Here is a 15,258-nt window from a genome sequence, read left to right as displayed (position 1 = left end):
CTATGTGTCTAGTGGGATCCTAGGTTAATCAAGGACTCAAATTTTAAGCTCACTTGACCATATACATCCTTACCTTCACCCTAGCCCCATTACAACCCATGAATAAGACCTCATGATACTTGTAAGCATGCATAAAGTAATTGTTGATTGTTAGATGAAGGATAAATCTTGGAAAGCATGAGTAGGAAAGGATTGAGTGACAAACCCTATACACTCAAGCGAATAGAGCAGATACACTTCCAGTGAAGGTTCGATGCTCAACTCCATGTTCCCGGCTTTCACAAGCGCTCATCTAGCAAGTTATATGCACTTCATGTTGATGTTCAATTTGGTAGGATTCATGAACCACATAGCATTTTCACCCCGTATGCTCATATGTGTTCTTGGAGGATAGATTTACCCTTGACCAAGTAGATAGATGATTTTACTTTAGTTGCATGCATTCATTTAGGAAATTGCATTTCATAAACCCTTTCTTACCATGATCATTGGTCTTTTTATTTTAAGCATGAGGACATGCTTGGTTTAAGTGTGGGGAGATTTGATAAACCCCAATTTTGTGGTTTATATTGTGTAGAATTCGGGGAGTTTTGTCAATATTTCTCACACTTATTCACAAGAATTGCATGGTTTTGTGTTCTCTTCTTAATAATGCTTCATGATGAAAAATATGTTTCTTTTGCCTAAAAATTGCTATATTTTGATCTTCTTTTATTGCCATTCGATGTCGTGATGTATTTGTTGAGTGATTTCAGGAATTATAGGGCAAGAATATCCTAGAAGAGAGAAAGAAAGCATGTACAAGAGGAAGGAACACGAAGATTTAGATTTTGGAAACTTCGCAAAGGGCGCGCACGCGCACTGCACGCGCACGCGTGCATGAGGATATCTGGAAGCGGCACGCAAGGATGGATACATCCGCGCGGATCAAAGAAATCCAATCGACGCGCATGCGCACATGGCGTGCACGCGTGGATCACAAAAGCGATCGGCACGCACGCGCGGGAAGCTGCACGTGATCTCATTAAAGGAAATCGTGTCTGGCGATTTCTGAGGCTCATTAGGCCCAAATTCAAGCTGTTTCTGCATGGAAAAGACCCAAGGATGCTAGGGGGAAAGGGGGATCAATCATTTTACACTTAGACACAATTTTAGTTAGTTTTTGGGTTCTTGTTCTTCTAGAGAGAGAAACCTTTATTCCTCTCTAGATCTAATTTTAATTTGATCTTCCCTTGTTGAATTCTGAATTGGATCTTGTTAATTACTAGTTTTGATTGTTTAATTTGAATTTCTTAGTATAATTTTGCTTAGATATTATGTTAGTTTTATGAATTCTTGTCATTTGTCACTTTATACCCATTGCTTGAATGTTGTGAATCTTGACTTGTTAATGTTACATTGATGATTTCTATGGTTAATTATGTTGTTTGAATGATTGTATGTTGATAATTGTTAGTGGGTACTTGTTAGTTTCAATTTAATCGCAATTTGAACATGTCTTTTATTAGCGGTTACCATGTGTTTGATGAATTGTTTACTTTGATCATGGAGTAGTTCTCTTTACTCTTGGCCTAGGCTAAGGGAATTGGGTAAACTTTATTCATTGGGTCTAATGGATTTGATGATTTGGGAACCCTTAGTGGTCAATTTGATAGCCATTGACACTAACCTACTACTAAGCCAATTAGTAGTGAGGTTAGACCTTATGGGTTGATGTTGACCAAACCATTTAACGTACTTCAAGTATAGAGGTAGACTTAATGAGTTTGGTTCCTCATAATTGTCAAGATATGGTTATTAGACAAGGATAGTGACCCCAATTCCCATGTCTAGCCAAGAGTTGCTTTTATTATTCATATTTGAAACCCAAATTTCTAATTATTTTATCTTAGTTATAATTATCGTTTAGTTTTTGAAGTACAATTATATGGAATATTATCTCATTAGTTTAGAATTGCTCACATCTTGCTTAGTTATTTGAATAGTTCTTGCATTTCAAGATTACTTGCTTGTTAAGATTCCTATTTTAAGTTCTTGCTCATGACTTACAACCACGGATTTCTAACCAATGTTGAAGCACATGTTTGCCCATTCCTTGTGAGACGACCCGAGATTTGAATACTTCGGTTACTTTTATTGGGGTTGAACTTGTGACAACCAAATCTCTTTCTAAATTTGATCCTCGAGGATTGTTGTTGGTAGAGTTATACTTGCAACGGGACCTTATTGAGAAATTCTATTCCAACGTAACCCTCGAGAGAGAATCAAATTTTTGGCGCTGTTGCCGGGGAATGGTTGCAATATATGCCTTGATATTGGTTATGTGAATATGTGAATATTGTGAATAGTTTACTTTCTCTCAATGTGCTCTTCCTTTATATCAAACGAAATCTGGTAAGGGCTCGCATCTCGCTCCCCAGTTTCGTGCCCTAGATTTCTGGGTATTTTGAGTTTGGTTTTTGAGCAATTTTTGTGGTTTTGCTTGTTTAGGTGGTCTCTAGTAGCGGGTAATTGTTGGATTTTACCCCTAATATCATTGAGTAAGGTAAGGTTTCACTAAATCCTTGTGTTTAGTTATTTTGTGTACCTTAGGTTTTGATTTTGGTGATATATTTGTTGTTAGTTTGAACTTTGGTGTTTGTGGGAGTTGGTTGAGGCTTTGGATCAAGTTTGGTGGCTTCATTTTGGTGTTGGAGCATTTGGGAATCGGCCAAGATATGGTTTTGGATTCCTTTATGTAATATGTAATATTTCTGGAAACTTAGGCTAGTTGACCTTAAGATAGGATTGAATGTTTTGGGTGTATATTTAATTGTATGTGATTTTGGTGTGTGAGGATAACTTCTATGATGATGATGATGATATAGAGTTTTGAGATGAGGAATATGTGAATTTGAGGATGATTGTTGGCATTTAATTATAATTGATGAGGGATTGATAATTATTGAAATTGTTGAGGATTTGTAGTGATTGTTCATATTGTTGATGGTTGATATTGATTATGAGTGATATGATGGTTGTTGATGTTGATGAAATTGAGGATGAATGTTGATATTTGTTATGGTTGTTGAGAGTTGTTGGTATTGTTGATGATTATGGATGAGTTGTGTTGATTATGATAAATGATGGTGTTGGTGTATGATGTAGGAGTTGGGTAATGATGATTTTTTAGGATTGTTAATGATTGATGGGGTTTGTTGATGTTAATAAGGTTAATGGAAAGTGAAAACTACGAATTTGGTTGGATTTGGGATTGTTGAATGGTTTAGAAGGTTGTTTGATTGATAAAATGGTTGAAGTAGTGTTTGGTATGAATTTTGGGCTATTTTGGTATGGTTGAAATGTGTTTGATTTGGTATTGGATTGAGGTTTGGTTAAAAAAAATTGAGTTTTTGAGATTTTGGGTAAAAACAGATTTTTGATGATTTGCTTTAAATTAAAGTTCATTGAAAACTCTTCAAATCGATATAAAGTTTGTAAAATTTGGAATTTTGTAGAGGAAGTTATGATCATTCAAAGTTTGGGGTCAAAATCTGAAATTCTTTAGAGTTGCAGAATTTTGTGATTTCTGGTATGTGCGCACGCACAGCCTTGTGAGCACGCACAACCTTGTAAAATTTTAATCCTGTGCGCACGCACAGCCTTGTGCGTACGCACAGCCTTGTGCGTACGCACATGCAGGGAAGGGCATACTGGTTGCAGCGCTAACACAGCCTGTGCACGCACACACCAATGAGGTTTTAGAACCTGTGCGCACGCACGAGTTGGGAAATTTAATGCCTATGCGTACGCACACCTCTATGTGCACGCACACATCTTAAAAATCTTCTGGGCGTGCGCGCGCACACCCCTGTGCGACGCACACGTCCTATTTTATAACTTAAACCTTGTTTTTAAACTATTTCACTTTTCCAACTAGATTGTATACTTCTAGGACACCATTTAAAGACTCTTGGGCTAATTTTTGGGCATTGGAACATGGGAAGGGCCTTAGGAGAATTTATTTGGTGTTACTTTGAAAAGTTAGCAGACGGAGGTTTAGGATTCTGGTGTATTGAGCATGAGTCTGGTTGAAAGAGAGGGAAGAGTAGTGAACTTGGTGATTACTGACAACGGATGTGAGAAATTGGTGAATTGATGAGTTCGGAATGGAATTGCTTATGATGAGTCTGAGAAATATGAATGTTTAAGGATGTTAATGGAATGATGATCTTGATGAATGTTGAGACTTGATAATTGAAAGTGATTTGAGATGAGAAATAATGATGAATTGAGGTTGATGGACTTGTTGATGAGGATAGTGAGCCAGGCATTATATCCATGGAATGATTTGTAATGAATTATATGTTGTTGTTGTTGTTTTCCTTCTCTGCCGCAAGAGTGCGCCAGGTACTATATCCTCGGATTGAGCATGCAAGTATGCCAGACACTATATCCTCGGAACTGTAGTGTGCCAGGCACTATATCCTAGGAACAAAAGCGTGATAGGCGCTATATCGTTGGAAGTGGCAGAAAAAGCGACATCCGAAAGGATGTGTCGGGTGGCATTTATAGACCGACAAGTGATATCACGAGACAATAGGATAGACATTCATCATATGCATATCCTAATTGCTTGTTTGCTTTGCTTACTTGAGTTTGCCTAATTATATAGTATGCCTACTTGTTTCTTTAATTAATTGTTATATATTTGAATATTACTTGTGTTTTCCTTGCTTGTATTATCTGTGTTTATCTGGTTTTGGGGAGGTTAGGTAGGCGGTGGCGATGGGATTGCAAGGAGGTTGGAGTGGCGAAGGCTGTGGGATATAGCGGTGTGATTAGTATTAGTTAGAATTTTCCTAAGTTTAGATAACCCGATTTATGGTGTAAGTTCGATATTTATTTTATTATATTTGTTCTAAGCTTGAATATCGGTTTGATGTGAAGTTCTAGAATTGCTTTTGGCGTCCCGAAGCCTTATATCTTACATATTGGGTACTGTTACCATACTGAGAACCTCCGGTTCTCATTTCATACCTTGTTGTTTTTCAGATGCAGGTAGCAGCCCACCTCGGTGAGTTGCCTAGATGGTGACAGAAGCGGAGGATCCGGATACCTTTTGAGTCTCTTGATTTATTTTGCTATACATCTCTCAGTTTTGTATTTTGTTTAGTCTAGAGGCATGTATTGAGAGAACAAAACTTGTATAAGCTACTTTTACTGTCTGGGTTCATGTATGGTCTGTATATGGCTAGCCGGCTTAAACTCCGCAAGCCGTGTCTAGATTCTTATGATATTATACTATGATATTTTGTCATACCGTATCTACAACTTGTGCTTTAAGTTAGTAGCTTCGCTAGTACATTTTGTGCTTTTCAAATTCTGTTTTTGAGCTATCTCCTTCATCAAGCTTCTAGGTTATACTATTCCTTCTATATATATATATATATATATATATATATATATATATATATATATATATATATATATATATATATATATATATATGTTATGTATGAGTTTGGTACTGTCGTAATCCCTGATTAACCTTTGCTTTACGACGCGAGGTAAAGCTTAGGCTAATTAGGGTGTTACAAGTAGATTGAAGCATTGTGGCCTCTGCAGACAGCTCGGACACACTCATAGGAGTTGCCCTCAACGAACCTCCACGGCTGGAGGTGATGCATAAATGTCATGATGTCGTTGGTTTTGTTTCTGTTGCTCCTTTTGTATCTGTGTTGTCTTTATTTTAGTTAATGTTGTCTTTGCGATGAAGTTTTTACTATTCTGTCTTTATTTTATGTGTTGCTTTATGTAATTGTCATTCTCTTGAGTAAAGTTAATTTCATTATGTTTGTCATTCAATGTATGATGTGCCATCTAAACATGAAATAGTGAAATACTGAAATAAGCAAAGTTGAAAAGTCATTCATATAATAAAGTTAGAATACAATAAGTATATGCAACTAAACATGACTAAGAAACGGTAGATGGTTATACAAATAATATAATCATAAGTAGATGCTACTAAACATAAATAAGAAATGGTACATGGTCATACAAATAACATAGTCATGAGTACATGAAACAAAACATAAATAAGCAACTAATGATCCCGCTCTTCATCATCATCGTTGTGGCGTCGTCCCCAAATGGTCCAAGGAGATGCGAGCCTGTACCACACCGAGCAGGCCGCTTTACTCTAGCAAGCCTCTCAGGCTGATGTGTAGGACGATTAGCTAGCAGACCCACTCCAAATGCAGATGAAGGCATCCCTCCCATGGTGAACTAAGTGTCATACAAACTGCCTGTAGGCTCGTTAAGGTCTACCGCCAACTATGGGTGGTACTCAGTCATCTGAGGTTGAATCTCTGTCATTTGTGGCTGGTAGAGCAAAGCCTGAGGCTGAACCTTTGGCATCTGTGGATGGTACCCTTGAACCTTTGGCATCTGCGAATGGTACCCTTGAACTTCTTCCAACTACGGATGGTACTCTGGAATCTAAGATTATGACGTTTGATGTTGGTAACGTTGAGCATCGTCATCCCGTATGATCACCGCGAAGTTGGCGTAGAGCTGTGATCTGCCAACATAATCGTCCATGTCTATGGTGAATGTAGTGGTGGTTAAGTCAGCATACATCTGGGTGTTACTCATGGAATCAAGGTTTGGAAAACCGGACCGGTCATCAAACCGCTCTAGCTACTGGTTCACTGCTTCATTGGTCCAACCGGTTCAACCGGTGGTTTAACCGGAAAAACCGTTTCTGAATAAAATAATAAATAAATTATATACAAACATCATAAAATATAACAAAATCACTAACAACAGTAGTCCTAGGAGGAACATACTTAATCACCACAGAACCAGCACCAATCTTAGCACATTCACCAACCTTAATGTTCCCCAAAATACAAGTCCCTGAACCAATCAAAACCCCATCACCAATCTTTGGATGCCTATCACCAGAAGCTTTATCAGTTCCACCCAAAGTCACACTATGTAAAATTGACACAATGTTACCAATCACTGCAGTTTCACCAACCACTAATCTAGTTACATGATCAAGCAGAATCCTGCTTCCAATCTTAGCACCGGGATGAATACCAACCGCAAAAATCTCGGAAACTCGGTTCTGGATCATAACTGCCAAGACTTTTCTTCCTTGAAGCCATAGCTTATGAGCAACTCTATGAGATTGGCATGCTAAGAAGCCTTTGAAGTTCAAGAAGCAATGCACATGGTTTATGCAAGCAGGGTCTCTTTCCTTAACTGCTTTGAGATTATCCTTCATAGAATCCATGATTTCTTGGTCAGATTTCAAGATCCCAACAAAAAGATCAAAGAGTGTGTTACTTGGAAGGCTTGCACTGCTTAATAAAACATATATGAAATTAAAAACAGCCACAGTAATGAACATTAACAATTTTGCCTACACAATGAACATTAATAATTCTGGCTACAGCAATTCTGCCTATAGCAATTTAGCCAGTCAATAATTATGCAAAACCGAGTAAGTTTCCAGCATTAACAAAGTACAAAATAGAGTAACAAATTTCAGCTTATTTAGCAAAGGAACGAACAGAAATTGGGCAACAAATTTCAGCTTATTTACAAAACCCCACCGAAAAGCTTTTTATTAGTTCAAAATAATCAATACGTAGAATCAGAGCAAGTGATTGCCGAGATTCGCGCGGGAACATACACTTAGAGTAACAAATTTGAGCAGAGGGCGACGAGCAGGACGAATCCAATGGAGGATGGGAAGAACTTACTTTCCCATCAGGCAGTGAAACAGCAGACTCAGTTCCAGAATAAATAATCACCCTAACCTTCAAATCAATAACTATTTCAACAAAAATTCAGAAACATCATACAAAAAAAAATTAAAAAATGGCAGCAGCAGGCCAGCAACATAACAAATCCATTTCAATAACATAATTTCAACAACATAAGTTCACAGCCACAGTTCACATTCCACAGAGATTAAATTGACCAGCCACAGCCACAGTTCACACTTCACAGAGGAAGTTCACACTTCACAGAGTATCAATTTCATGCAAGATTTCTACCGGGGTCGATGGAAGAACATGAGCAGAGGCGAAGAACAAAGAAGATAAGCAGAGGACGAGTCACTCACCTGGGGTCGATGGAGGGCTACCGATGCTGAGTGTTGACTGTTGAGGACCGCGCAATGGAGATGGAGGGCTACCGGTGTTGACTGCGTGCTGCGGTGCTGGTGTTGAGAAGATGAGCAGAGGATGGAGATGGAGGGCTACTGGGCAGGAACCAGGCGAAGGCGACGATGGAGATTGGAGGGTTACTGGGGCTGAGGATGGCGACACCAGGGAAGGAAGGATGGCGACAGGGGGGCTATGGTTCAAGGCGGCTAGGGTTCTCTGTTGGAGATGATTCAGAAAGGGGGAATGAATGAATGGGGTCGGGGAAAGAAAGGGGGGTGGGGTGCTCCTCGAGCGGGTCGGGTCGGGTTCGGTTTTTTATTTTTTTTAAAAATTATAAAACGGCGTCGTTTAGCATAACCGGCCGGTCACCGGTTCGGTCTAACCGGCCGGTTTTTGGCCGGTTCGCTGGTTCGTAAGTGGTTTTTGTTTAGACGGTTTTCATATGAGGACCGGACCGTTTGTAGTGCCAGTTCGCGGTTAAACCGGTCGAACCGGCCGATCCGGTCCGATTTTTAGAACCTTGCATGGAATATCTGAGTGCTCAAAGCATGGGTAAACATACCCCCTGAGTCTTAACCTCCGGCTCCCCAATGAGGATATCACCTTTCCCAATTGCTACGACCCCCGGTCCAGCATCCCGACGTCTCGCACGTCCACGAAGCACACGTTGGTCAGCCTGTCCTCCACCATCACCACCAACTTTCTCATCCTGCATTATCTCATTCAGCCATCACCATTCCCAGTCAGTAGCTCATGTACCGATGCGTCGTCGCCTCTCCACACGTCTGTTATCAGGAACATCTGGTACAGGTACCCTAGCGGGCGCCTGTGACGACCCTCTCTGGATGGCATCGTCCAGAATCTCCTTCGCCCTGGAATTAGCAAATAAGGCATCTGGCGACAGAAACCTGTGGGCTACACGATACCACCAATCCAGGAACTCCCCCAACGGACCTGGATCACCCACTCTCTAGATACTCAAAACAGAATCAATTCTGTTATCCCAATGCAAATGTCATGTCTGAAAATAACCCGGGAACCACCTATTCCCACCCCTATCGTCCTTGCCATGAAGCCAGTCTATGTTTAGGGCTGGTTCAGGCACATGCTGAATGCCACCAAGCTGTGGAAACACCCTATCCACATGATGCCACTCAATCACGGCGAAATATATCAGACTAGTGACCGCCCGACATAATTGATTGTGCTCCTCAGCTAGAATCTCCGGATGAACAACGGCAAACATGTCTAGCCCAACATAACGCTCCCACACAATCTGCAAATGACAATAGAATCTACCAACAGTACACTATATACTAAACATGTCGGCGAAAGAGTAATGTAACTTCGAAATAGACACAAACAACTTACATCTCGACCACCCAACCCATCTAATGCAAGACAAAACTGGATAATTCTTTGCTCCTTCCGGTTGGATGTCGGTAAATAAGTGGCCTACCTAGAGAATGACAATTTCATATTAACAAATAATTCGGGATCTCAATAGTTAATAACTGGGAACAAATAATGAAACTCTAAGTGCATCTATCGATACCTGGATCCCAACAGAAAAAAAAAGTCGTCAAATCCATGCGGCCTGAGAGTAGGGATCCGTCAAAATATCTAAGACTGTAGTCGCCACAATGGCAACCAGCGTATATGTACCCAATTTGCACTCTTGTCACCAAACAACTGAGTGGATAGCAGCATTATAATGTACACACGTGCGTATATGCATATGGTATCCTTAGTCGTATCCGCCTGTAGTACCCTGAATCTCTCATGGAACCATGTGAAGTGGAATGTGAACTGTTTTACCTTATCCGGGGGCGGAAGCTTGCCAAATAACTCTTGAAACCACTCCCAAACAAGTTTTCCATCATCCATCAACTTCTCAAAATCTATGAGGCAGCCAGATACAACCTTTTCATCGACGGGCAACCCCAGCTGGTATGTCGCATCCTACAGCGTGATGGTGCACTCCCCGAATGGCATATGAAAGGTGTGCGTCTCTGGACGCCACCTCTCATTGAATGTGCTGACCAGGAGTTCATCTAACCAGAACCAAGACATGTTGAACCTAGACAGGTGGTACAAACCAGCCCTCTCCAAATAGGGTATGATTCTATCATGCAAAGGCATATTCTGTTGCCTCTGAATGTTGTAAATACACCTACTTGACTGCATCATGTGAGAAAAATAACCACACCAAATGAAATTTCAATACTTACAAGTTTAAATCATAAATATAATCGGACACAAAAACTACAGTTGTCCTGTCTATCCAATCTTAACTAAAATTTTAGATGTAGTTCACTTAATATTATTTTCAAGCTAATTTTATTAAAATAGAGAAACAAAACTGATGAACTTTTACATAAAATTTTGAAACATATCTAAATGTATTTTAGAACAAGTGAAAAATCTCTAACTTTTAAATCTATAAGTTCTACATTATAAAATTTAAAATAATAAAATACGAACCTTAGGTTCTATTTTTAAAATTTAAGTCTTAAATTTCAAATTCTAAACTACAAAATTTTTATTTTTAAAATTTAAAATTTAAAGTTTAAAATTTTAAATCTTAGTTTTCAAATACGATATTTAAAAAATAACTCTATAAACCTTACATACTATATTTAAAATTTGAACCCTAAATCTCAAATACTGGAGGATAAATATTCTACCTAAACACTATATCCTTAATTTTAAATTTTAAATCTTAACTTTCAAATACTAAATTACAAATCTTAAATTTTGTATTCTAATCACTGCACCCTAATACTACATATTATGTTATATAAAATTTAATAACTAAAAGAAAACGAACTTACCTCTTCATTGATGTCACCGACAACGTGCGCAGCACTGTTGAGTCAGTACAGGCTGCGTTCGTCTGCCATGGTCCCGCCCCTTAGGAATTCCAAATGCCCAAATCATCTCTAAGCCTTATGCAACTTTCTCTCTCAATCCACAATTCTATCTCTCTCTCTCTCTCTCTCTAAAATGTTTAACTTCTCTCTCTAAAGTTTTTGGCACCTCATGCGAACTGAATAATCTGCGACTGGGTGCAGCGTTTTTATAGTCAAGCATAAATCGTTATAGGGGTATCGCTGTTTATGCACTTTGGAAATTCGTGAAGAAACCGTTAGAGGAGTACCGCAATTTTTTCTTTATTGTGTTGTAACGTAAACCGCTATATCCCTGCCGCAATTTACACGTGTTATCTAATCCGTTGAGTTCTTATTGCGGTTTCTATAGTAACATGAAAATTACATTTGCGTATGCAATCTTTAAAAGTTGTATTTGTTGATATTGATTTGCAAATAATTTATTTTAGTAAGTTGTCCTAAAACTTTTTACTTTTTAAAAAGTTCAAAATGTTAGTGAGGTTTTATTTGTAAAAAATAATTTTTTATTTTCTAAATCATAAAATGGGAATCACGTTGTTTAAAAAAAAATTCAAAACTTTGCAACACAAAACGACATTGCAGGTTGCTGCTTTTAATTTTTTTATTAAAAATGAAAACATAATTTGTAATTATATTATTATTATTATTATTATTATTATTATTATTATTATTATTATTATTATTAATGGTTTTATCGCTTCTGCAATTATATTAGAGTTTAGTTTTAGCATGATTTTAAGAGATGGTACTTCTTGTGCACGTGTGACTACAATTGTGTACTTTCTTAAATAATACTGTTTTTTTATAAGACTAACTCTGATAAGTAAATTACAATTTGTTCCAATATGTATCCATTTAGCATAAAATATTATCAATTCTAACTTCTGATTCATATAACTTGTAATCAACTCCTCTCCAGATGGTATACATTTTATTGCTACAATAACAATCTCTTTAAAATTAAATTCTATTTCAACGATAAATTTACTGTCTGCAACAATACTGAAATTGCACCAATAATAAAACAAAATAAATCTAAATATTATTCTAATAATAATAATAATCATAATAATAATAATAATAATCATAATCATCATCATCATTGTCGTCGTCGTCACTACACCAGGAACGGAGCATAGCGGCGGAGAATTGGGGACATTTCACCTTGCCCCCGCAAAATAACTCTGCGGAAGAGTATTCCCTTCATCTGCCGCAATAACAGCGGCGATTGCATCTGGAAACGCCACAGATGAGGATCAAATGATAATTCAATTTCTATTTACCCCTTTTTTTATCTCATACACTATTTTTACCTTATCATAGTTAATCGATTTTTCCCAATTTTGCCAAATTACCCGCGAAGGGAGCTGGGTAGCGCGCGAAACACCGCCATCGCTGCAATACCGTGCCCAACTGCTGCCTATCCATCCTCTTTTATCTGGCGTCGAGGTTTTGCCTCTCATCCATAATTTCTGAAACCCAAAGTCCCTCATCCACGGTGTGCAAAATCCCCAACTTCTGCCCCAGGTTGTCGAGACGCGTAGCTGCCATCCGAGCTTTTCCCACCGGCGGCGAAGTTTCCCATCTCCTCGATTGAAACCGTGACACCCTCCTCCACAGTGCGCCAATCTCGGCCATCACCGCCTCTCCCCTGTCACTAGTGCGTTCTTCCACTATGATCTTTTTTTCTTGCTTTCATTCTTGGTTCAGAATTTTGAAAAGAATTTATCTATATTTGTCATTAATTTGGGTTAATCGCTGCTGTTTAGATCTTTGGATTTGAAGGTACCACTTTTTCTTATTTTAATGGCTGCTATGTATTGAAATTGATAGTATTCGTAGATAAACGAAAAAATGGTCATTATCATTATGAGAGGAATGAATTGGTCATGGATTGTGCATACTATTTTTGGAACTGGAATCATTAAACGAGAGGGACTTATGTGCGTGTATAGATCATAACGAAAAAATGCTAAGGTGTTCATTCTCATCCCATTATGCTCTTTGTAGGCTATTACCAACTATGTGCTGCTTCTGAGCTTGGAATTACTGATATTATTCGGTTTAATAGTTGCAAATCTAATAATGTGTGTTAGGGGAATTAATTGCAAATTTTGATGCTAATTGTGGCCATTTTCTGGTCATTGTGCTTATTTTGCTATTGTTCATTTTGTAAATTTTTCATCTTTTTGGTTCACATTTATATGAATTGGTGCTTGGTTATTCTGATTTACTGTTAGCATGAATTGTGCACTTATTTGATACGCCAATTATTCTCTCAAATAGCTATTCCAAATGATAACGTATTTGCCTAATCAATGTTTACTGTTTCTAAAACTGAAAAGTTTTGCTTTCTAAATTATAATATTTGGTATTTGTATCCTTTTGCGCAGAAAAAATACTTTTCAAAAAAGAATAAAGTACTTACACAATTTTCTATCAGACAACTATCTATGTATTCATGAGGATTCATATGAACAAATATAATAATTATTGCCTCAGAGGATTCCTATTTGCTAGGATTTATTCCTTAAGAAGAATCTTGTACAAAAGATTAATCTTGAGACTAGAAACAAACACATGGAACTATAGTTAAATGAAATCTAGAAAGAATCAAATAGAACAAGGAATTTCTGAAGTAAAAATGAAATGAATTCAAGCTCTCTAGAGTGATATAGCTAACTCTCTTTTGAGCCTTTAACTAATTTTGCTAAAATATATTATGAATTGGATTTTATCAAATCTTTTAACACAGGACTTGAAAATTGATATGGGTAGTAGGTAGTAAAGATAACATGTCAGTTGTGATTCAAAGTTTATTATCAACTGTTAATTTTGTCGTGTTCTGTGTCTGATGTTAAAAGCTTTAGCATCCAAGTTTTTATGCTTCTAAAAGGGTCATAAATATTGATAGTTACATATGGCAAGTATCACCTTCAAGATTTGATGAGTCTATCATCTCGATTCATAACTACTTTAATGTGTCCTGTTTAAATAAAGATCAAGTATGACACAAGTTTGAATAGAGCACGACTTTGTATCAAGGTGGCTACCATGCTTGTGGATTCTGCTAGATTGTCAAGCTTACTAACTTTGCTTTGAAATTTTGAGAGTTCTTCAACCTCACATCTAGTCTAGCAATGGATAATTTACTATTCAAACAATTGTGGGATCATATTCTTGTTGACTTGGTGTGTTCAAAGATTCACGCAATAAGGAATCCACAAAAAATGTGCTTTAAAAACTAAAAGCTATAAAGTATTACTGTTGAGTTATTTTCTGCTATGCACTTATTTGACAGTTATCAGATTAAATAAATAGTAGATGCATATACTAGCTATTTCTAATTTAAACTTATGTGCTGCCTATTTTCTTATGCTATGCTTTAGCTGATGTCATAAGATGTTCTTTTCATGCCTAATTGGGATTCAATTAAATTTTGGGTATATTATCATTCTCTCACTAGTTAATGTCAGCAACCGACCACAAGTTGGTGAGCATGTTACTAATTTTGTAAAATATCATTCTTGTTTTATTAGACATTATGCCAGCTTCAACTTCCGTTGTGGGAAATGTTATTTTAATCAATCCGAATTTGACATTATTCATAGTCTATTAGTATAAGACATCTTGCTTGTAAATTTCTGTGTAGCACGCATATTTAAATCTAGTATATTATAATATGTGTACATGTCGCTAAGTTTTTCATCCTCTTTCTCTCTTGTCATAGTAAAATTTAATAGTCATTTCAGCTATACTAAGTATTTATCTTCAATAAGATAGTTTTATATCTGTCATTAAATAATTTATTACATTGACTTCTATACATAAAATTAAGTTCTAAAGACAATTATCTTTACTTACTTATACATAACTTTTTATGAAATCTATTGAGTGACTAATAGCGTAAATATACATATTATCATTAGATGTCAATAAAGTTTAAAATGGAAGAATATTTAAATTAAGTCCAATAATTAATGTCAAACTGAAATATAATATAAAATGAAGGCCAAAGGGTACAGAAATCACTCTCTGTGTCAACTAAGTGAATCAAAGACTTTTGAAGGAATCCATAACAATGGATTTCACATGGAATTGGAAAAGAGAAAGTTCTAATCAACACTGTTTGTATTAATGTTTGGGATTAGGTTGAGTGCATGACATGGTCCACGAGGCAC

At 37.2% G+C, this 15,258-nt stretch overlaps 1 pseudogene; it reads right to left on the bottom strand.

Annotated features, from left to right (window-relative positions):
* Window positions 1–6,750: 6,750 nt before the first annotated feature.
* On the bottom strand, window positions 6,751–7,402 carry LOC107642029 (serine acetyltransferase 3, mitochondrial pseudogene; annotated as a pseudogene).
* Window positions 7,403–15,258: the final 7,856 nt, after the last annotated feature.

This window comes from Arachis ipaensis, chromosome B5 (assembly GCF_059453495.1).
Source record: "Arachis ipaensis isolate K30076 ecotype BB chromosome B5, ASM5945349v1, whole genome shotgun sequence".
Taxonomy (NCBI): Eukaryota; Viridiplantae; Streptophyta; class Magnoliopsida; order Fabales; family Fabaceae; genus Arachis; species Arachis ipaensis.
Note: the sequence above shows the minus strand (reverse complement) of the source record. Positions and strands in the feature narration are given on the sequence as shown.